The sequence below is a fragment of the Lepeophtheirus salmonis genome, chromosome 9 (assembly GCF_016086655.4).
Source record: "Lepeophtheirus salmonis chromosome 9, UVic_Lsal_1.4, whole genome shotgun sequence".
NCBI classification, from domain to species: Eukaryota; Metazoa; Arthropoda; class Copepoda; order Siphonostomatoida; family Caligidae; genus Lepeophtheirus; species Lepeophtheirus salmonis.
Window position 1 is genome coordinate 22,989,426 of NC_052139.2, and position 19,403 is coordinate 23,008,828.

General features: G+C 31.9%; 3 long non-coding RNA genes across 4 annotated transcripts; 2 read left to right on the forward strand and 1 right to left on the reverse strand.

The window, feature by feature from the left end:
• Positions 1-3,633: 3,633 nt before the first annotated feature.
• LOC139906384 (uncharacterized) lies at positions 3,634-8,613 on the forward strand. The gene is made up of 3 exons (XR_011781872.1): positions 3,634-5,543; positions 5,867-8,424; positions 8,481-8,613. It is a non-coding gene; the product is annotated as an uncharacterized lncRNA (long non-coding RNA).
• Positions 8,614-9,689: 1,076 nt separating this feature from the next.
• On the forward strand, positions 9,690-13,149 carry LOC139906393 (uncharacterized). Of its 2 annotated transcripts, XR_011781886.1 has the most exons (3): positions 9,713-12,077; positions 12,131-12,271; positions 12,334-13,149. It is a non-coding gene; the product is annotated as an uncharacterized lncRNA (long non-coding RNA). The 2 variants fall into 2 exon arrangements; XR_011781885.1 differs by having other exon boundaries at positions 9,690-12,271.
• Positions 13,150-13,955: 806 nt separating this feature from the next.
• LOC121124758 (uncharacterized) lies at positions 13,956-15,961 on the reverse strand. The gene is made up of 2 exons (XR_005866405.2): positions 15,354-15,961; positions 13,956-15,289 (listed from the first exon to the last, which is right to left on the reverse strand). It is a non-coding gene; the product is annotated as an uncharacterized lncRNA (long non-coding RNA).
• Positions 15,962-19,403: the final 3,442 nt, after the last annotated feature.

Here is a 19,403-nt window from a genome sequence, read left to right on the forward strand (position 1 = left end):
GCCTCCAGAAATCTTCTAACTTGAAGTGTTTATCACATAATACAGATTATGGGGATGGCCCCCAGAGTGAACCATTAACGTCTTTTTGTCTAAGAGATCCCCCCCCCATATATACCTCTTTTAGGTACCATCAATCTCTGTTGTCTATAGTCCGTTGCCCCTCTTTACCCTATTTTCCCTCTAAAAAACGAGTATGCCCATTGCAGACCAGTATTGAGTTGTCCCAACTTCTGATTTAACCTCAGAAATTTCATTCCATTTCTCCATCTCCAGAGGGACCTAACTAAATCTTGTGTGAAGGATTTGAAATTTGTGTTTACTCTCTTAATAAAGCCCAGAGTTTCTTCCCAGAAAGAAACCACCGATTCATTAGCCCAAATAGAATAGAAATAACTTTGTGAATGCCTATGTTTCTTTTGAGAAGAGTGTCTATATTTCTTTTTGGATGTTCAAAGGACGACCCCTAAAGGAAACTGGAGAAATATTCTTCTTCAACTTGGTTTTCTAAACTCAATTTATCTTCCTTAAGGGCCTACTGGGGAATTTTAGAATGAAACTCTTCTAAAAACAAGAGACATGAATGTCTCATGCGACAGTGGGAAGTAATTCCATAAAGTTCTTATGGGGTTGAGTTGACTAAATGAGTTGCAAGAACATTCATTTTTCCAAAATTCTAAAACGACTCTTGTCATGTTCAAAAAGTTATCTTGAAGGACAAGTAGCAGATCATTCAATGTAGACTCCCATACATTCATCGGTAAAGTAATTAAATTATAACTCTATAATCATTGCTGCACTTGTTATTATTTTAAAGGTAGGAATGATAAAAAAAAATACACCCTCTTTCGGATAAATAAAGTAAATTTTGATCAAGACATTTTTCAGCTATTGGTGTAGTTGGAGATCGATGCGCTACTTCCTCACTTCATCATTAAAGAATAGTTCATTGTGATAAAGTGCAACATTATTACATAGGGTGATCCTGAATAGTTAATTGAAAACATTCCTTTAGTTTCATTGTAATCTTAGTATATAGTGAGCATTTTAAGTGATAAGGAGACATAATTAAATTCAAATACCGATTATGTACAAGAATTGTTTGAAGCAAATAACTTTTAGAATTAAATGTAGTTCAAAAATTTGGTAATATACATTGTTTTTAATGATTTGATTAAACTAAAGTATCTTAAAACTAATATTTAATTTAAATAAAACTGACAACAAATTTAAGATTCTGAATTTAATTTAGCAATTAGACTATCCAATAAGTACTTTAGTTTTCCAAAAGCATAGATCTTACTAAAAACTTTACTGAGTACCTTCTCGTCTGTGTTGGTTTTGATATAAATATCATACTGTTCATCTATAAACCTTATTTTTCTTTGAAAATTATAATGTTCATTGTTAATGATATTTATAATTGTTATAAACTGTTCAAGGTTTTGTTCAAGTAAGTTTCCTAAATGACAACAAGTTTCAACTTTCTCAAATTGACAAATATGTTTAAATTTGTCTTCGATTATAGATGTGTCAAGATTAGATAATGTCAATTTTAATTTGTTAAATATTTGAAGAGGTTGAGAAATTTGGGGAGTAAATTCCTGGGCCTCCATTTCCAGAAATTCAGACAGAAGGCGACGTTATTTTAGATATTTTATTCAGTTCTCTATCCACTATCAGTATCTAATATTATATTAATATTGAATAATAAAGCCGGGAATTAATAAAGTTCTTGATAGAGGAAGATGTTTATTATTTTAATCAATGATACCATAAGTATAAGTTCCTCCCTTCTCCTCGCATGCTTTTGTATCCTTAACAAAATTATGAACCTGATTAATATCGCCATATCGCATTTGATTGCCGATCAAGAAAAACTCCGAGGAACAAGCCTGTATATTATTAAAATCTAAGTAGTATTTTATTCGATACGATAATATAATATTCCTTAGTGATATTTTATTAAAATTGAAATTATGCATTTGTTAAGGTGTATGATAGCCAAACTTTCTAGATAGAAATAATAAAATGCCAACTATATATAATATTAATTACGAAGGATCAACAAGAAATTGTATTCCCGTTCTTTTGGAAACGGATAATCGGTATTACGTTGTTTATTTATTAAAAAGAAAAAAATATGAAATTGCCATGACGTATCCAGGGAGAAGAGGGAATCGACAGCTGACAACAAAATCCATGGGGGATCTTTGTGTTCGCGAGGTAATGCCGTGTTATATATAATAACTAATAAGAGAGTAGAATATGCTTTGCTGACCAAAATATCGAGAAAAGAGAAGCACATTATCCTTGCCAGACTAGAATCATGTTCCACTTATTTTCCAATGCCAAGTGACTCGGTACTAATAAAGCAATCAGGCGTGAGCTTGAAGTGTCTAGCTTATATATTTATCCGTATAGAGCGTGTATCACGAAGTCCAACTTATAAAAGGAATTTATGTAAATGTGATATGGATGATTGATTGCTGCGATAAATACATCCAGGAAACAGAAGAACTCTTACTATTTGGATAGTTTTCTTAGAGTAGTAGACGAAGCAGAGTTGACTTTCAATAATTTCAAAGAAGGAGCTGTGGGTGGAGGATGATAACTCTCCCTGCTCCTCACTGGGTATCTTTGTCGATTATTCTGTCATTTTATGGAACTCCATAGTTCTTATATGTAGAACTATACGATGATTCCGTGGAAAATTTGAAGGAATTTATGTAAAAAAGGGACAAGTATTAAAGAGATCAGAAGTCCCTAGTCACAAATCACCTTGATATAAAGAGATACCTACACACAAGGAACTATCTTTTCATTGAAGCAGATGAAATCCACCAGGTGAAACTCTTGTTCATTGGATCTTACCTTAAGAGTGGAGATCCTTTGACCAGACCATTACATTGAAGAGATTTATATCATCCTCCAACTCTTTTAAATTTTTAATAAACGTTGTTATATTAATTTTTTTTTTTTTAATTTTTGAGTGAATACAACATATTCAACTCAATTCAGCCATCCAGAAAGCAGACACTAATGAACACACACCTATACTATTCATTACCTTGAAAAATGCAGAATATCTCCGTATGTTATCAGATGAATATCAGTCGATAAATAACTATTTATATATATAATAAGAATGCTATGTAATTTATTTCAAATTAAGTCGCTTCAGCTTTTAATTGACAATTCTTTTTATTTTAAAATCTGTTAAGATTATAGGAATAAATATTTTCAGCTTTTTCAATTAGGAAAAGTAATTAATTAAAAAAATAATTTAGCAAAAAAAATTCACCCCCCTCCAAAAAAAAGTACATATATATATATATTTCTATAATCGTACGGCCGCCCCTGAGATAGCAATTGTGGGCGTACTCACTCACTTCTAAATAGGTTTCAACCTTAGCTATAATTGATAATAAAAGCACGATTATCTTGGAGGTTGGCAAAATAAGCTTTTGTATATAAGTATTTACACTCGCGAGGATTACGACAACTTTTACTTATTTAAATATGGAACTTTCTTTCACCTTTTTGTTTATGTTTTTGTCAAACATAAAGAGATAAAAGTGTGAGTCATATTCAAACATGATTTATGTATTTTATGAATCATTCAAAATAGTTATACAATACAAACATATAAGTTTATTTAAAGAAGTCGTCATAAATTTGTCAGAGACAATAATGAGTAATGTTGCTAAAATTAATCTGGAACTAAATCAAGAAAAGTTGCGACGATGAGACTTTACACATTACCTTACTTAACCGGATTTATATAGTTTGAAGAATCCAAGAGTATTAGAATTAGAATCAGGATCTTTTTCTACAACAACGAAACATTCATATTATAATTATTTGACTATACATAGAAGTATTTTCTGAATTTTTTTTAATTTTCTCAATTAGTTTGACAATTTTCAATGTGATTCTCCTCTCCCTCCTTTCCCCGAGTAACGTTGGGTAATCCTTTGCTAGTATTAATATAATTGGAATTTCCAAACTTGTTATCACCATACAGATTTAGGATCACCAAAATAACAAAGATTATTAATAAATGCTTCACATAACATTTCTTAAATTTAACTAATAGTTATTTTAATACAAGGCTATACCATAAGTCATGTACGAGGGGTTGTGTGTTCTGTCAGACTCTGGTTTTCTTGCTCAACAGTTGATAGGATATATTAATTTGAAAATTCTGGCAATAGTGACGTCATAGACTATGAGTGATTGTGTGTTTTGTCAAAATCTGCCATTCTTGCCGTGCAGTCGATATGATGCCTCAAATTGAAAATTCTTGCAAACTTTTAATTATGTATTTCTATTAATCTTGATTTTACCACATTTATTGGTAATATAAAGATATCGATAGGTTTATAAACAACAATTGTTTTTAACAACGATATAAGAGTTTCCAAGCTCCAAAAGACATACACAATTCCATCAGTAAATATAATTTCACGAGAATAAACATAGAAATAGGATTGCACCAGTCTGCTAATTTTTTTTTTTTTTTTTTTTTTCATTCTCAAGTCCTTTTTTCCTTGTGGTCCATGCATTATTTTATGCCTTTTATCTCTATGGTTGACTCACTTTCGATTTAAAGCAGCCGTATATACTTATTATTAAATCAAACGAGAGGATTACTGAGGATTTTGATTTTTATATTAATTTATATCAATCAAGGGACTTCGTTTAGAATTCCTGTCATTTCATACTCAGTCATTGATAAGATTATCAATTAGTATTTCAATGTGCATATATAATAGTTAATAACTTTTGACTTAATAATGATTATCAGTCAACAAGAAGAAAAATACAGACGGCAGCTACCAACTTCGTTACCTTTATTGTATCACGCAACCTTTCTTCTAAAAAGAAATAGAAAAAATGCACGAATTCATTTGTTAGTTAGTCAAATGAGTCCATTATACCAACTGCGATTTATCTTGTAAGTAATCCGAGGATCTAGGAAAGCTCGCCTACGGAAAATTTGTTCAGGGAAAGTTCATGATGGGATTATTTGGCATTGGGAAAATTCTAATAGGATAAAACTCATCGCCTTCTTTTATTTTTGTAAATAATAATCTCACTAATTTAATGACTAATATGTTATGGCCATAGAGATATAAAGTATAGACTCTCTAAAATGAAGAAGACAATTTATTGAAGCCTTCAGCTGATGAATAATAAAGAAACATAAGGATCAAATCATTCAGTTATTATGTCAATATAAGCCTTTTTGTTACGAACAATATTCTTAAAATCTCAATTAAATTAATAATCTTAGTAATAAAATAACCTTCTAATTTTTACAAAAGGAGTTTGGTCTTAGGTAAGTTTGTCATTGTAGATATAATTGGAACTTGATACATTCTTATTATTTTATTCGTAGAGTTCAATACCTGCTTACATTACATTCAATTATAGTTCAAGAACGGCGGATTTTTCTAGATCCCCAGAGCACTATCTTGCTAATAAATTGTTGAAAAAAAATGTGAACTCAACCACAATAATGTGAAAATAAGCTTTTTTCCGTAAGTATTTTCATAACTTTATAAAACAATCATATGTTTTGGGATCTTTGTTGGTTAATTTAACATTGATCAAGATTAAGTTGGTACTCCTGTTTCTCCTTTTTATTTCTCCTTGTCTCTTCCAAAAAATATTTTTACTTCTTGAAATTAATAACTGGTAATTGTTTTGTTCTTTATTATAAAAGTTATAAATATTACAATTAGATTTGTTTTATGTGAATGTATGTATGTATATGAAATAAGTGAATAAATATATGTATATGGAAAAAAAAAGTTAATTTAATATTCCATATATATTTTAAGTAACCATCATCTACTTTCAGATTTCCTAAAAATCCAGCACTTCTAAAACAATGGATAGTAAACTGTCGTCGCCAAGATTGGAAACCAACCAAATGGTAAAGAATCTGTTCTAAGGACTTCAAGGACTCTGACATCCTCAAGCCCAAAGTTAAGTGCACGCTTGTTGATAGAGCAGTGCCCTCAATTTTCGACAATCCAATGCATTTAAAAAAAGTAGAGTCCCATCGACAAATCATAAAGTGAAGAACCATTGAAGAAGACTGTACTATAAAAAGGAGTTCTGATGGCATGATTGAAAAAAGGTCAATCGTAAATATAGTCATTGATCATACATATGCTCTACCTTGTACTATGAGTTCCTAGGGGGAGGGGGAAAAAAGAGCAAAAAGATACATTATGATTCCTTCCTAAAAAAAATGAACTTCTTTCAACCCATTTAAAGGCTTTATAAATTAAAAATTGAAGTATTTGTCAAAGAAAACGAAGGCTTCGGAAGCGGATACCCAATGCTAAAGAGTTATGTCGCCATTTAACAAAAAAAATATTTTGTTTCTGGATTAAGTGAAAAAGTTATGTCTACTATAATATCTAAGTTTCTAAAAGAGCTCTTTCATCGTATGATCCATAATTATAAAAAATGGGAATTACAACAAGAAAAAAATGGAGGAGTTAAAGCAATTTGTATTGAGTCTATAGTTTTTCTCTCAGAAGAGTTATGATTATGTCCGAAGGACTTTCAACATGGCATTACCACCTCTTTGAACCTGGTATGGATCAATTGATAGTTGTTCTCTTGGCTTTACTCTAGAATCATTAGAAGTATTAAGTATAAGAGCTCAGCAGCAAAAACGCGCCAACGGCGAAAAAATCTATTGCTATTATAGAAGCAAATTATATAAATATATATTCTAACATACAAATTCAGTCAAGATCACCTGGAACTTTTCTTCTGTGCAATTCGCTCTCCCAATGGGCATAATAAATTCCTTCGTTCAGACAGCTTTCATCTGCTTATAAAAGATTGAGTTAAGATAACACTACGATAAATATGGATAGCAACCATTTAGTTGTAAACATGGCTTAATTGATAAAGGTCCCTTGCAGATCAATCATAACTACAGCAAATTGTCTAATTCTTGCATAGCAATTTTGGGCTATAAAAAGAGTGGTCATCACTTACATTACCGGATTTGTAGTGAAAAAATTGGAAAAACAATCTTTTGTGAAAAATGCATTAAATCTTTGTGGTGTCTTAACAACGAAATCAGGGTTGTTAATGGGACAAATGTCATCTGACTTAACAAAAATATTATTGTCCAATTCATTGAATTTGACTCGTTGTGTTCGAGGCTGGAGACAGAAAGTAAATCAAGCTCCTTCCCTGTTGGAAGATGTGGGTATTCAATTCCCCATGACTACAGATTATAGAAAAACGGAGAACAATTTTTACAAAATGTGTTTCCATATGTCTAAAAATATCTACAGACACATATTAAACTGAGGTTTAAAATTGACACCAATTTTAATTTAAAAATAAATGTTTCACCACGTTGGCTTGAGTGCGGACTGCAGATATTATCGATGGATTTGTTGAGCTTGCCGATGATCATGATTTAGACCAAGAGTTGGCTTCCTACTCTTGAAATAAGAAAGAAGATTTATGAAGAAAACAAAGAACATTGTTCTCATCTCTCTATTTCAATTCTAGATTTCTACAAATGTACTGAGCTGTAAATTTTTCCACCCTTAATCTCTCATTCATTACAATAGAAACTTACCTACTATACCATTATAGGCTGTAGTAAATTGTTAAGAATTTTAGCATAAACAAAAAAAAAATCTTTTTGATTGGCTATCTTTAAGATAGAGTGTTTGTGCATGTAGTATCTAATATATTTTAATTTTCAGAAGATTCTCATTCGAATTCCAGAAAAAAGACTTAGCTTAACTAAGAAGATTTTTATAATATGAAGTTTTGTTAACCCACTTAAGACAGTATAGGATTTTCACACCGAAATCCAACAATTGTTGATATTTACCTTATATGGACTCCTTTTTCATATGAGTAATGCCCTGCTCTTGAAGGTCTTTTTCACTTTTTGAGCATTAAATAAATGAATTTGCATAATCCTCTGAGGTTCAACAAAGAAAAGATGTCCTTGAGGTTAAACAAACATTGTACTTAGGCTGGCCTATATCTGTATGTAATGATGCATACGCGTATCTTATAAACAAAGAGGATGACAGCCTTTATAGGTACATTGTATTGATACTTCGGAAGAAAAAGTTTTTATTCAGACCCGTGCAGATAAATTTGGACCTAGTTTATGACCCTCAAGAGAAACAAGAGTGATATTTGCAAATAGTTTTTTTATCTTGAGAGACTTTGCAGGGTGTATTTATAACTTTACCAGAAAAAATAAAATAAAATTCCACTTCATGAGAATGGAGCACCAAAAAAGTTCAGCTCCATTCGAACTCCATTGCGCAGGAAACTCTGCCTGCCCAAGACATCATTGGAAACATGTTGATCACAAAAACACCGTCTACACAATTATCAAGATGAACAAAAACCCGAGTATGTACAGTCTTATTAATTCAAAATTTAAAATACTATATATTTCAATGTCACAGACTACCTCCGACAAAAGAAGTATGAGAAAAGTTGATCTAAGCTCTTCGGAGAAAAGATTGGAAGCCTGGGAAGATAGAGATTATAGAGTCTGCTCAGCACATTTTTTGCCTTCAGATTATGTTGCTACAACTAGATTAGTTCCATGTGCTTTCCACACGTTTCGTTCTTACTACCAACCACCAGCCAAGAAAGGAAGGAGGAAATCGATCCGAAATATTTTGAAAATTGCAGGAATGTATATTTGAATTAAAACAATACAACGAAACACTCCATTTTCATTTAACAATGTCCACATTGTGATGCATTATAAATGCATTTAATAACATAACTATTAGGCCGCCAAGACAACGCAACATCGCTGTTTACTCTTAGGACAAATTTCTAGTTGTAAAAACAATTCTTTCGTTCATCTCTCTTCTCTCTGGTCAAGGAATACAAGAGTACATGGAAGGTGTTTAGTTTTGCTGCGCTTGCATACAAGCTAATATACGGGTCTTGTTTAATTTTATTAGTAAAGGAGGAACTGTTTAGTTATAAGTTCCATATTTGTGTTAATTAATTGAATTAGTTACAATAGAGAGTGAATTATACGGTTCCAATAATTAATTAGAGTTAATGAGGCTATCCATTTTCCTCCTCATATTGAAGCTATGCCTGATTAACCTTTCGGAGGACTTATAAGCTCCCAATAATCATTACTCAATACTTATAGATAATATGTTAACCTGTTTCTGCCTTGGCTGTAGAAGTGGCTACCGTTGGTTCAAAAGTAGTCATAATAGACCAAATTCTTGTATCCCCAAGCCTAAGGTTTCTTTCAACTCATTTCCTAAGAATGACGACCTCAGAAAAAAGGGGATAAGGGATAATGCATTGGGATTTTGTTCCTACTAAGCATTCTCGTGTTTTCAGTCGTCATTTCCATTAGTATTACCATCAGTTGAAGATGAATGAACAAACATCTAAAGGAATGAGACTGTCTAAATTAAATCCAAATGCAGTGCTGGCGGTATTTCCTTGTGTTCCAACTATCTTATTGAGTTTACCTCCTCGTTCGAGATACACAGCGGTAACCTCTATAGAAAAGAGGTAGTTTTAAGACTTTTAATTGAGTTTGGTTTTAATATTAAATATTTTCCTTATTTTGATATTGAAATTATTTTAGTGTTGTTTAAATTTTAGAGTTGAGCAAGAAAACCAATGGCTCCAATAAAAAATTACTTCATTCATGAAAAAAAGATCAAATAACTACCTTTGATGATATAAAAAAGAATATTGACAGATCCTGCCTTCCTCTAAAAATCCATGACGTTTATGAGGAAGATTTCGTTATATTTATTTCATTTTCTAATGTTTTGGGTGTTCCTCAAATGAGTTGTTGATAGAAAATTCATAGAGAATTGTGATTTGATTTATTTTCAAATGGTTTTTCAGTTTCTAAAAAAGACAATGCTCATATCTTTGAATCAAAGACGATTGAAGTTATTATCGAGCAGCTCGACTTACATTTAACGAGTACGAAAAGAAGAAAATACTCTCCTAAATACAAGACGGGCTCTTTATCGTCAAATTAAAGAATCTGGACTGATTTCTTTACCCACCGTAACCCCCATTAAAAAGTTAACGAGTGTATTTACTGTTAATGGCCAAGCGAATACTTCTACTATAAATTATCTTTCTGCAAGACGGAAATCATTATTATTGAAATATAAATTTATATCGATCATTATCGACAAATTTTATTCTAGTTAATGAGTAGAATTTGTTGGAGGAAGTTTTTATGGATGTGAAAAAATGGATTTACAAAAACTCTTTTATGCTTCATGATTAAAAGTATTGTTTGTTGGGTGAAACAATGACAAGGCTTGTATGGTCCTCCCTATTACCAAAATAAATAGTTCCACTGTCAAGAACCATTACCTCAAAGTTCTTGAGGTAGTAAATGATGTTGGCTTTGTGACGGTTGCATTTTTTTGACGCCCATTCTGCGAACAGGCAGTTTTATAGGGAAGAGTTATGTCGCAGAACTAACTATACACATATATTAAAGCCATTCGCCAAAACAGAACAAAAAAATTATCTTCTTTTTGATCCAGTGCATATTTTTAAGAACTTATATAATAACTTCTTAAACAAAAGTCGATTAATGTATCCATCATTTACAGAAAAAAATGCCGAGTTCAGGCACATAAAGGAAATATTTGAAGCCGAACTTGGACTTGATCTCAAATTTGCCCATAAGCTATATCAAAAAGTTATTTCTCCTCAGCCAATAAAAAGATCTAACGTTGATTTGTGTGTAAGACTGTTTCATGATTCAAAAATTACTGCTCTTGATAATTATGCTTCCCAAAATGATTACTACAAAACTACAGCCGAGATGATGAGAATATTAAAAAGATTTTGGAACTCTGTAAATGTCTACTCTACTTCCACTCATGTCTCTAAAAGAAATGTCACTCTGAAGTACATAACCTAGTATGATAGGGACCAAAAAAAAGTTTTAACATAGTTACCTCATGGTTGAGAAAGTGGCAATAAATGACTGAAAAGGCAGGTTTTGAAGGACTCATCCCAGAAACTTTTACGGCTGCATACCAAACAGTAATTGGCTTAAGTAAGCTATGCAAATATTTACTCGATATTAAAGGAGTTCAGTATATTCGTTTACAAAAAATTAACTCTGGTCCAATAGAGAGAAGGTTCAGATGGTATCGGCAACTTGGAGGAGGAAATTATTTCATAAGTACAAGGTAATTCTTGGAAGAGAAGAGAAAGATACGGTTGTCTTTACTTTTGAAGACCGAAATCAAGTCATTACTATCCCAACGACGAGTCATCAGTAGGATAAAAAAACTAACCTGTCTCACGACGGTCTAAACCCAGCTCACGTTCCCTATTACTGTAAGGGTGATAATTTTGGTAAGAATACAAAAGCGTGCGAGGAGAAAAGAAGAATTACTTATGGCATCATTGATTAAATAATATACATCTTCTTCTATCAATCATGAACGTTATCATTCCCGCCTTTATTATTCAATATTAATATAATATGAGATGGTGATAGTCGATAGAGAACTGAATAAAATCCCTAAAATGACGTCGCCTTCTGTCTGGATTTATGAAAATGGAGGCCCAGGAATTTGGAAAATACTTATCGGATGAGAAACAGATGGTTTGTCGGATTTGTCGATATAAATGTGCCTTTAGTCCCCTGTCTAGAATTACACGCCACTCATTATCCTCATCTCATAATAAGAGTATAGATATTCATCTATAAAATCAATTTAACGATGAATACATCAAGTCAAACTTTAACTCTGATCTCAGAAAGATGCTTATTGCATGTAATATAACCTTATCCATTGCTAATCATCTACGTTCCAAAAATTTATGGAGAAATACACGGGTAAATTCTTCCCTTCCCGAGGAACCATCAATAAATTAATGGAGGATGTTGTTACTGATGTCATTTATAGAAATACATATAAAAATGTTTTGAGTCATCCACACCAAATGACGATCAAGTTATCAGTAAAAAGTATAAAATATTTACTAATTTCGAAATGAAACTCTGAATTTTGTACTATCTGACAGTAAGTATTCAATCTTATTTTAAATCTAACCCTAAAATATGATTATATTTTAGCAAAACATATCAAGAATTATGATACACAACTCATTAAATAGTAAAAACAAGTGCTTAAATGGTCACAAACAACGGGAGTAGTAGCTTTGGATGGTTTGCAACTAGTTTTTCTGAGACTACTTACTTCGCTTTAAGACTTGGGTATGATAATTAGGTTTTCCAATATTACATAGTCAATAAATATTACTTTTTTATCACTTAAGGCTTAGCTATGGTTGATAGGCTCCAAGAGATGGTGTTCAGAAAACTCATAAAATGCAAAAACAACTGCTTAAATGGTCACAACAACGGGGGTAGTTGCATTGGGTGTAGCATTATAATTACCAATTGTGGATATATGTTGTTATATAAGCATAAATAGCAGAGAAAAAAATCTTTTTTGATGCTCTTAATAAGGAGTAATATCGCCGGACATTACTACATAATTAGCTTTTGCTCTAAATCTTTACGATGTCATGTTAGAAAACTACAATAAGTCAAGAATGGTTGCCTGAATTGTCTGCAAATTTGACTGCATGGATTAACTTTTCTTTTTTTAGATAAATATGAAATAAATGAAAGTGGGATTCTAAAAGCTGTTCTTACTAAGATTGGAAGAAGATATGGATTGAAATCTAACATTATTTTATGATTTACTTTATTATTAATAATTATTAAAATCTCATCGGTAGAAATATATCTATCCTGTGCACAATTGTATATGCAATTTGTACATGAGGAAAAAAGGGGGATGATATTTTTGATTAAACTTCACGTCTAGCTTGTGTTTTGCAGCCTAAAGTTATGACATATTGAACTGAATTCCGATGTTAGAACAAGAAAATATTATTTGGATCAATCTATTAATTTCAATATTCTGTATTTATAATTTATTGTTATTATTAGTTATATGATTCTAATTGTTTAATTTGGTATATTTAACTTAAATGTATGAAGGTTTATTTTTTAGTATGTAGATTATATTTAATTTAAGCCTTCTATTTTAAATTTGGAACTTCAAATATATTTCGAAATACTCTTATTTTGTCGTTTTATTAGTTATTTTTCTGAGAATATGGTTCACAATAAATTACTATTTCATGTGACGTTTCCAAATCTACTGTAACGGATAAAAATCGTCTGAGTCAATTATACGCAGTATATCTTTATTAAACATTTTGCTAATAAATACTTTCGTTAAACCCTCAAAAATCATAATAAAGCAGGCAACTGATAAATGCTGATGTGATAATCACATCAGTATTTTAAACAATGATACCATGTGTCTTTCTCCCCCCTGTCTCCTCGCACGCGTTTTTCTCTACAATATTATCAACTAATAGCCTATTAGTGGGTGAACAATCCGCCCACTAATCTCAAAGATATTTTTCGAAGTGAAGATGGGAATAAAGATCAAGACGTAAACAAAATTTTATCTTTAATTCCTTCCGATCGTCAATTTCCGAAGGAAATTGAAGGTTGCATATATTATTTAAGTGGATATTCCACTCATTTCCTGATTAAATCATTAAAAAGAGCCTGTTGAGCAAAGTTTTTATCCGCATCAGGAGAAATTAATCTCCAGTTATGCATTGATGGAGCAGATGTAGAAGAAATTGAGAAGTTTTTAACAACATAAACAGAGGTGTTCTTAAAAAACCAAGCGATGTTGTGTTGCTTCTATGTAGTCGCATATATTCATTTTAAGTTTTGTTTTTAATGCCGAAGAAATAATCAGTTATTTACTGTCAATGTCTAATCCACAGATAGTATATTGAATCACCATTGCTCATTGACAACACGCTGGGGAAATATTATTCTCTTGAGCTTAATCGATCACAGGTGATTACAAGGGAAATAAATAAATAATTTATTATATATTTGTTATGTATATAGATTTCACAAAAGGATTCCTAGGTTAGATGGAGTAATTTTAATAATATAATGTTTACTTATACTTAATTACTTAATCAGTGCAACTCCATCTAACCAATTAAAGGAACATTAAAAAAAAGATAGCATTTAATAGAGCCGATGAAGAACTGTTTTTTTCTTCTCAATATATGAAGTAAATTGCTGCCAAAATCACTCCATCGGATCTTATGTATGTAAATGTGTGCTCAATATTTTTTTAATTTGTCGGCAAAATTTTTGTTTTTGATTGTAACAGTAAAATTTATAGCGTTAAAAGAAGGAAAAAAATTTCCAGTCAAGTGCCTCAAAAAAGATTAAAAAATTAAATTCTAAATGATTAATACATTCAGTTTGTTTCATAATTTTTATATATCAAGAAGTCACTGAATGTATAAGATTAAATTGTAGAATATAAATGAATCGTTTTTTTAAATTTTGGGATATTCTTTAAATATCCTTATTTAGCCCAACGTTTGGAAGAAAAAAGCGCGCTAGGAAAGAAATGCACTTTCCAAGTAACTCAAGTATTCATTGATTCAAGTATATATTCTTGGATGTCAGGAGAGCTCGCATACTGAAAATTTGTCTAGAGAAAGTTTGTACTGGGATTACTCAGTACTGGAAAAATTCATATAGGATAAAGTTCACGGGAGGGAAGACTTGCATACTTTATTTAAGTAAATAATAGTCTCACTTATGTAATGACTAATGTGTTCGAACCAGAGGCCAATGATTAAAGAAAAATAAACAAACAAAGCAGTAATTCGAATGGAAGAAGTATTATCCACCAATTGTTACTTTAAAAAAATTGTTAAAATATTATTGTAATCTCTTAATTATCCGTTATGAATGATCATTAGACTTTAGTAATGATGAATTATTCATATTGGAAAAGACTCATGATGGGACGAACAAGCATAAAATCAGATTAGGCAAGATTTCCTCTTCGTTATGAGCTAGGATGTATCAGTGGAAGAGGTGGTTGGATGTGGTGAGGCACTGAGAGGATTCGAGAAGGCACTCAAAGGTCGGATCACCCGTGGTTTGAATAGATTTGAAGGATCACAATGTTCTCCTAATGACTTTTAAACTGTTAGCTCTCTGTTCTTTTCAACTGTACATAGCTGGAAGAAGGCACCGCCTAAGATTGAAGCGCATTTTTCCACTTATTATTGAGTTCGGGATCCTTTTGATCGGACGGAAAGCGGCGCAAGGATACTGGATCTTGAGCACTAAAAATTCATATATCCTTGTTTGCAGCCACACCTTATGGACATTTTTAAGACACTTTTTAATATTAAGTTACTGAGTAATCGATATAAAACAATACTTAATCTGTGACGTGAAAGTAAGTCTTTTTCTAACATTTTCCTCATTTTGAAGTGAGCGATATATCGTCCGCTTACACGTATTTAGTATTATATGCATTAAAAACCACTGAGATGTCTTGGCTCAGCCGGCTGTCCAAGATATGGATAATGGTCTTATATGACACGAGTTCTTTGGAGGTCTTGATCTCGGAACCATTAGATACAGATCCTCAGCATCCTGTCAGCCACACAGAGAAGAGAAGGATAATACTAATAAAAAGATCGCTTTCCACGACCAATTCAACAAGGTAACTCTAATCAAGTCTCATCCTTGATTTGAATGTGTTTACATTCTTCTTCTTTTCTCTTCCTTTTTTTCTCTTTCTTTCTATGATCTTTCATATCATTGAAAAAGTTTTATTTAGAAATGTCATCAGTCAGTCATATTTTTACAAATTGTATTTAAATACAATCTGTCAAATGTTGTGCAAATGTCCGTATAGCCTGTTGCAACAGTTCAAAATCAATTATATAAATTAATATAAAATGAGACTTAATAATATTTTCTGGAAAATTAATAACCAGATCTTTTAAGATACTACATTAAATTAAGATATATTAAAAGGGTATCCTGTATAAGTTGTCCCGCACGTCATACTTTTTCTTTCTATCTCAAAATTGGATACAGCGACAGAGGATAGTTGAAAATCAATTCTCGTAACCTTTCAACAATAAGGAAATGTCTATGTTACGTCAAGCGTAGGACCGTAAAGTGAACGGATGAATATTATTGGCTGAGGAAGAGAAGCCGCGAAGTAAATCGGAAGGATCTCGACTTTTCCGAGTTGTTCGGTTAATTAGCACTTCGAAGGGTCACAGAAACAGATGGAAGGTCTCATTATGTGGAAGGACATACTTAAATAAAGAAAAGAATACTATAATAAATTATAAACCTTGAGTATATTAATAAAAATTTAAATATTTAATAACTAACAAATTTAACATTTAACAAAAATTAAACCCAAATGAATCAACATGTAACAAAATAGAGGAACGAAACTGTTTGTGTTTTGATCCAAAGCTATCGAACAAGTCCAATTGGGGAATAATATTTCGGATATACTTCTTTTCCTTCTTTCGATGAAAGTAATGGGTGAGGATATGCCATAAAATCCACTAAGTCATGAAACAGAAAAAAAAAGTGGAGCATAAATGAACTTTAAAAAAATAATTGAAAAATATGGAAGAACCTCGTATAGAATATGGGTCATAATGTCGTCAAGAATTCTATAAAAATGACTAATATCCTTGAGACGCTTCCTCCTTATAAACTCGTTGAGATAGGTCTAGAAAAGCTCTCTAAAGGTATTAATTAGTCCTAACCGTCTGAGTAGACCCTTGAGATGACTCCACAAAGACTCTATCGTCTAAGTATGAGCTTCAGTTAATGGATCAACAAAGTTATACTTGCGCACTACAGTAAAGTGTGCTATATCTAATTCATTCCCAAGGTTGCGATAGAAATAATCAGTAAAAGCTCCTATGATTGTATAATCCTACCTGTAAACTTATTCCAACAATTATGATCGATAAAATATCACAAAATCAAATGATAATTAATATAATACAATAATAACTATTACTATTACGTACCAAATAATTAAGTTTGAATAAGGATTATGACTATAAACTGTAAACTTAGGGTAAAAATATTTCTATTAGGCTTAAAATTCACTCTTATTCGAGTTCATCGATGTCCAACAAGAAAAATGCCACTTCCAAATTTGCACACTACGACTCCCGTGCAAAGTATTCCTGAAATTAATTCTACTGTTATGATTCATGGTAGATTTTTCATAAATGACTTAACGACTTAATAATAATTAACGACTTAATTGACTCCACTGACTTAATAAGTCAGAATGTCTTATATAATTAGATATGATCTCCTCCTGCTTCATCCCTCAGTACCGCAACGGAAGGACTCCGAGAGAATTCATCCACCCCTCCTCCGAATACTCAGTAAGAGCCAAATTAACTGCTTCTATCACACAATGAGACATTCCATCTGTTTCCGTGATACTTGGAAGTGCTAATTAACCGAACAACTCGGAAAAGTCGAGATCCTTCTGATTCATTTCGCGTCTTCCCTTCCTCAGCCAATAATATTCACCCGTTCACTTCGCATCCCTACGCCTGACATACTTATTTCCTTATTATTGAAAGGTTGTGATAATTGATTTTCAACTATCCTCTGTCTCTGCCTTCAATTTCGGGATAGAAAAATAAATTATGACGTGCAGGCCAACTTCTACTTATTTTTTTTTGCATTAGTCTATATAGCAGACCACTGACAAGGCAAGATGCAAGATTTTTTCCAACAAGAATGTCATTAAAGTTATTCATTACACTAAATAATTTGATATCTATCATTCCAATTTTCAATGTTTTTTAAAAAAATGTATATCTGATATTACTAGACTTAAATGCTTATTGAAACCATTACATCAATGCTAGTTAAATAATGAAATTAAACTCTAGTATGGGATTGCATTTAAAATAAGTGATATATTAAATGAGTATCAACATAGTATTTCATACTTATTACTTAATATTAACAAAAAAAAATGATATAATTAGTTCAAGAGTAGGTTTGCCCGCGTTACCCGTGACATTGAAGAAATAAAATTAATTAAAACCTCTTCAGATTAACATAAAAATAAAGCCCGCAAAATTTTAAGAATTATCCTCCACAGCGTTATCTCGCTCACAACAAAATACCATACGTTTTGTTGTGAGCGGTTGGTACGACTGCATTATTTAGTAAACTATGATTTTGGGTCTTTTTTCTGTTCTTTGTTTTGAAGAAAGGTTGTGTTATACATTGTTATCTTTGATGTCAACAACAACATTAACAAAGCAGTTTCCATGACCCTCTACTGTCAAACCTTCTCATCAAACCTATAATTTACATAGTATTTAATAAATACTTTATTATAATATTTGATTAGAAGATTGGTTATTTTATTATTTCTATGAATAGCCAAAATTTATTCATAGAAATAATAAAATGGTCAATATATATATTATATAAACGACAAGGAATCACCAGGATTCCTGTTCTTTTGGAAACGGAGCATATGTCTAGCCATGGCCCATGAGTCATGACGTATCAAGGGAGAAGAGGAAATCGACAGCTCACAACAAAAAACACATAGGGTATTTTTACAAGGTAACGCCGTGATAGGTATGAGTATAGTAATATAAAGGCTAGTATGTGTACTCTTATTTTACACGATGAGGCAGTAGAGGCTTTATTATGGCCAGATGCCGAACTCGTATTCTCGCAGGCGCTTCGCTGAGTATCAAAACCTCTTAATACCGTCGTGTCTCTAGGCACCAAGGAACCCTTCTAATATACTATAATTTATCCCTGGCACCGGTTGTGCAGGTGGACTGTTGGGCCCTAGTTAAGTTAAATGTATTCTCCACCGCTTCTCTGAGCATCAAGAATCCCTTCTATTATCCCAAAATATATCCTGGTTCTTGGGTTGTATAGGTGAATTACTTGGCTCCAATGCAGTTTAAACTGTCTGCCGACACATTTCTTAGCACCAAGAACCCCTTCTAATATGCAATAATACACCCGGCCCACGGGTTTTTGGGCTACTGATCCCTGAATTCTTTCACCACCGCTTCCCTAAGCATCAAATAACCTGTCTATTTTCCAAAATACACCCCGGTTGCACTGGTAAACTACTAAAAGAAATGCTAGTTAAAGGCCACCATGTCCCCGAAGACCCAAAAAAAATGTTACGAGACCCGTTTCTGAAGCCATTAAAATCTACATGAAAAATTTCAGCAAAATGCCGTAATTAATGGACATATACACGAACACTGACATCTACATAGATATTATTTTTAGAACGTTATGTCTTTTTTTTAAAATAAAATTGTACTCTAGTACTATCAAATAACTTAATAGTCTTTCTGTTTTTTATATTTTTGATATTAAAAAATAATAAAAAAGATATTTGTATACATACTATGTAACATAGTAGTAATAAACA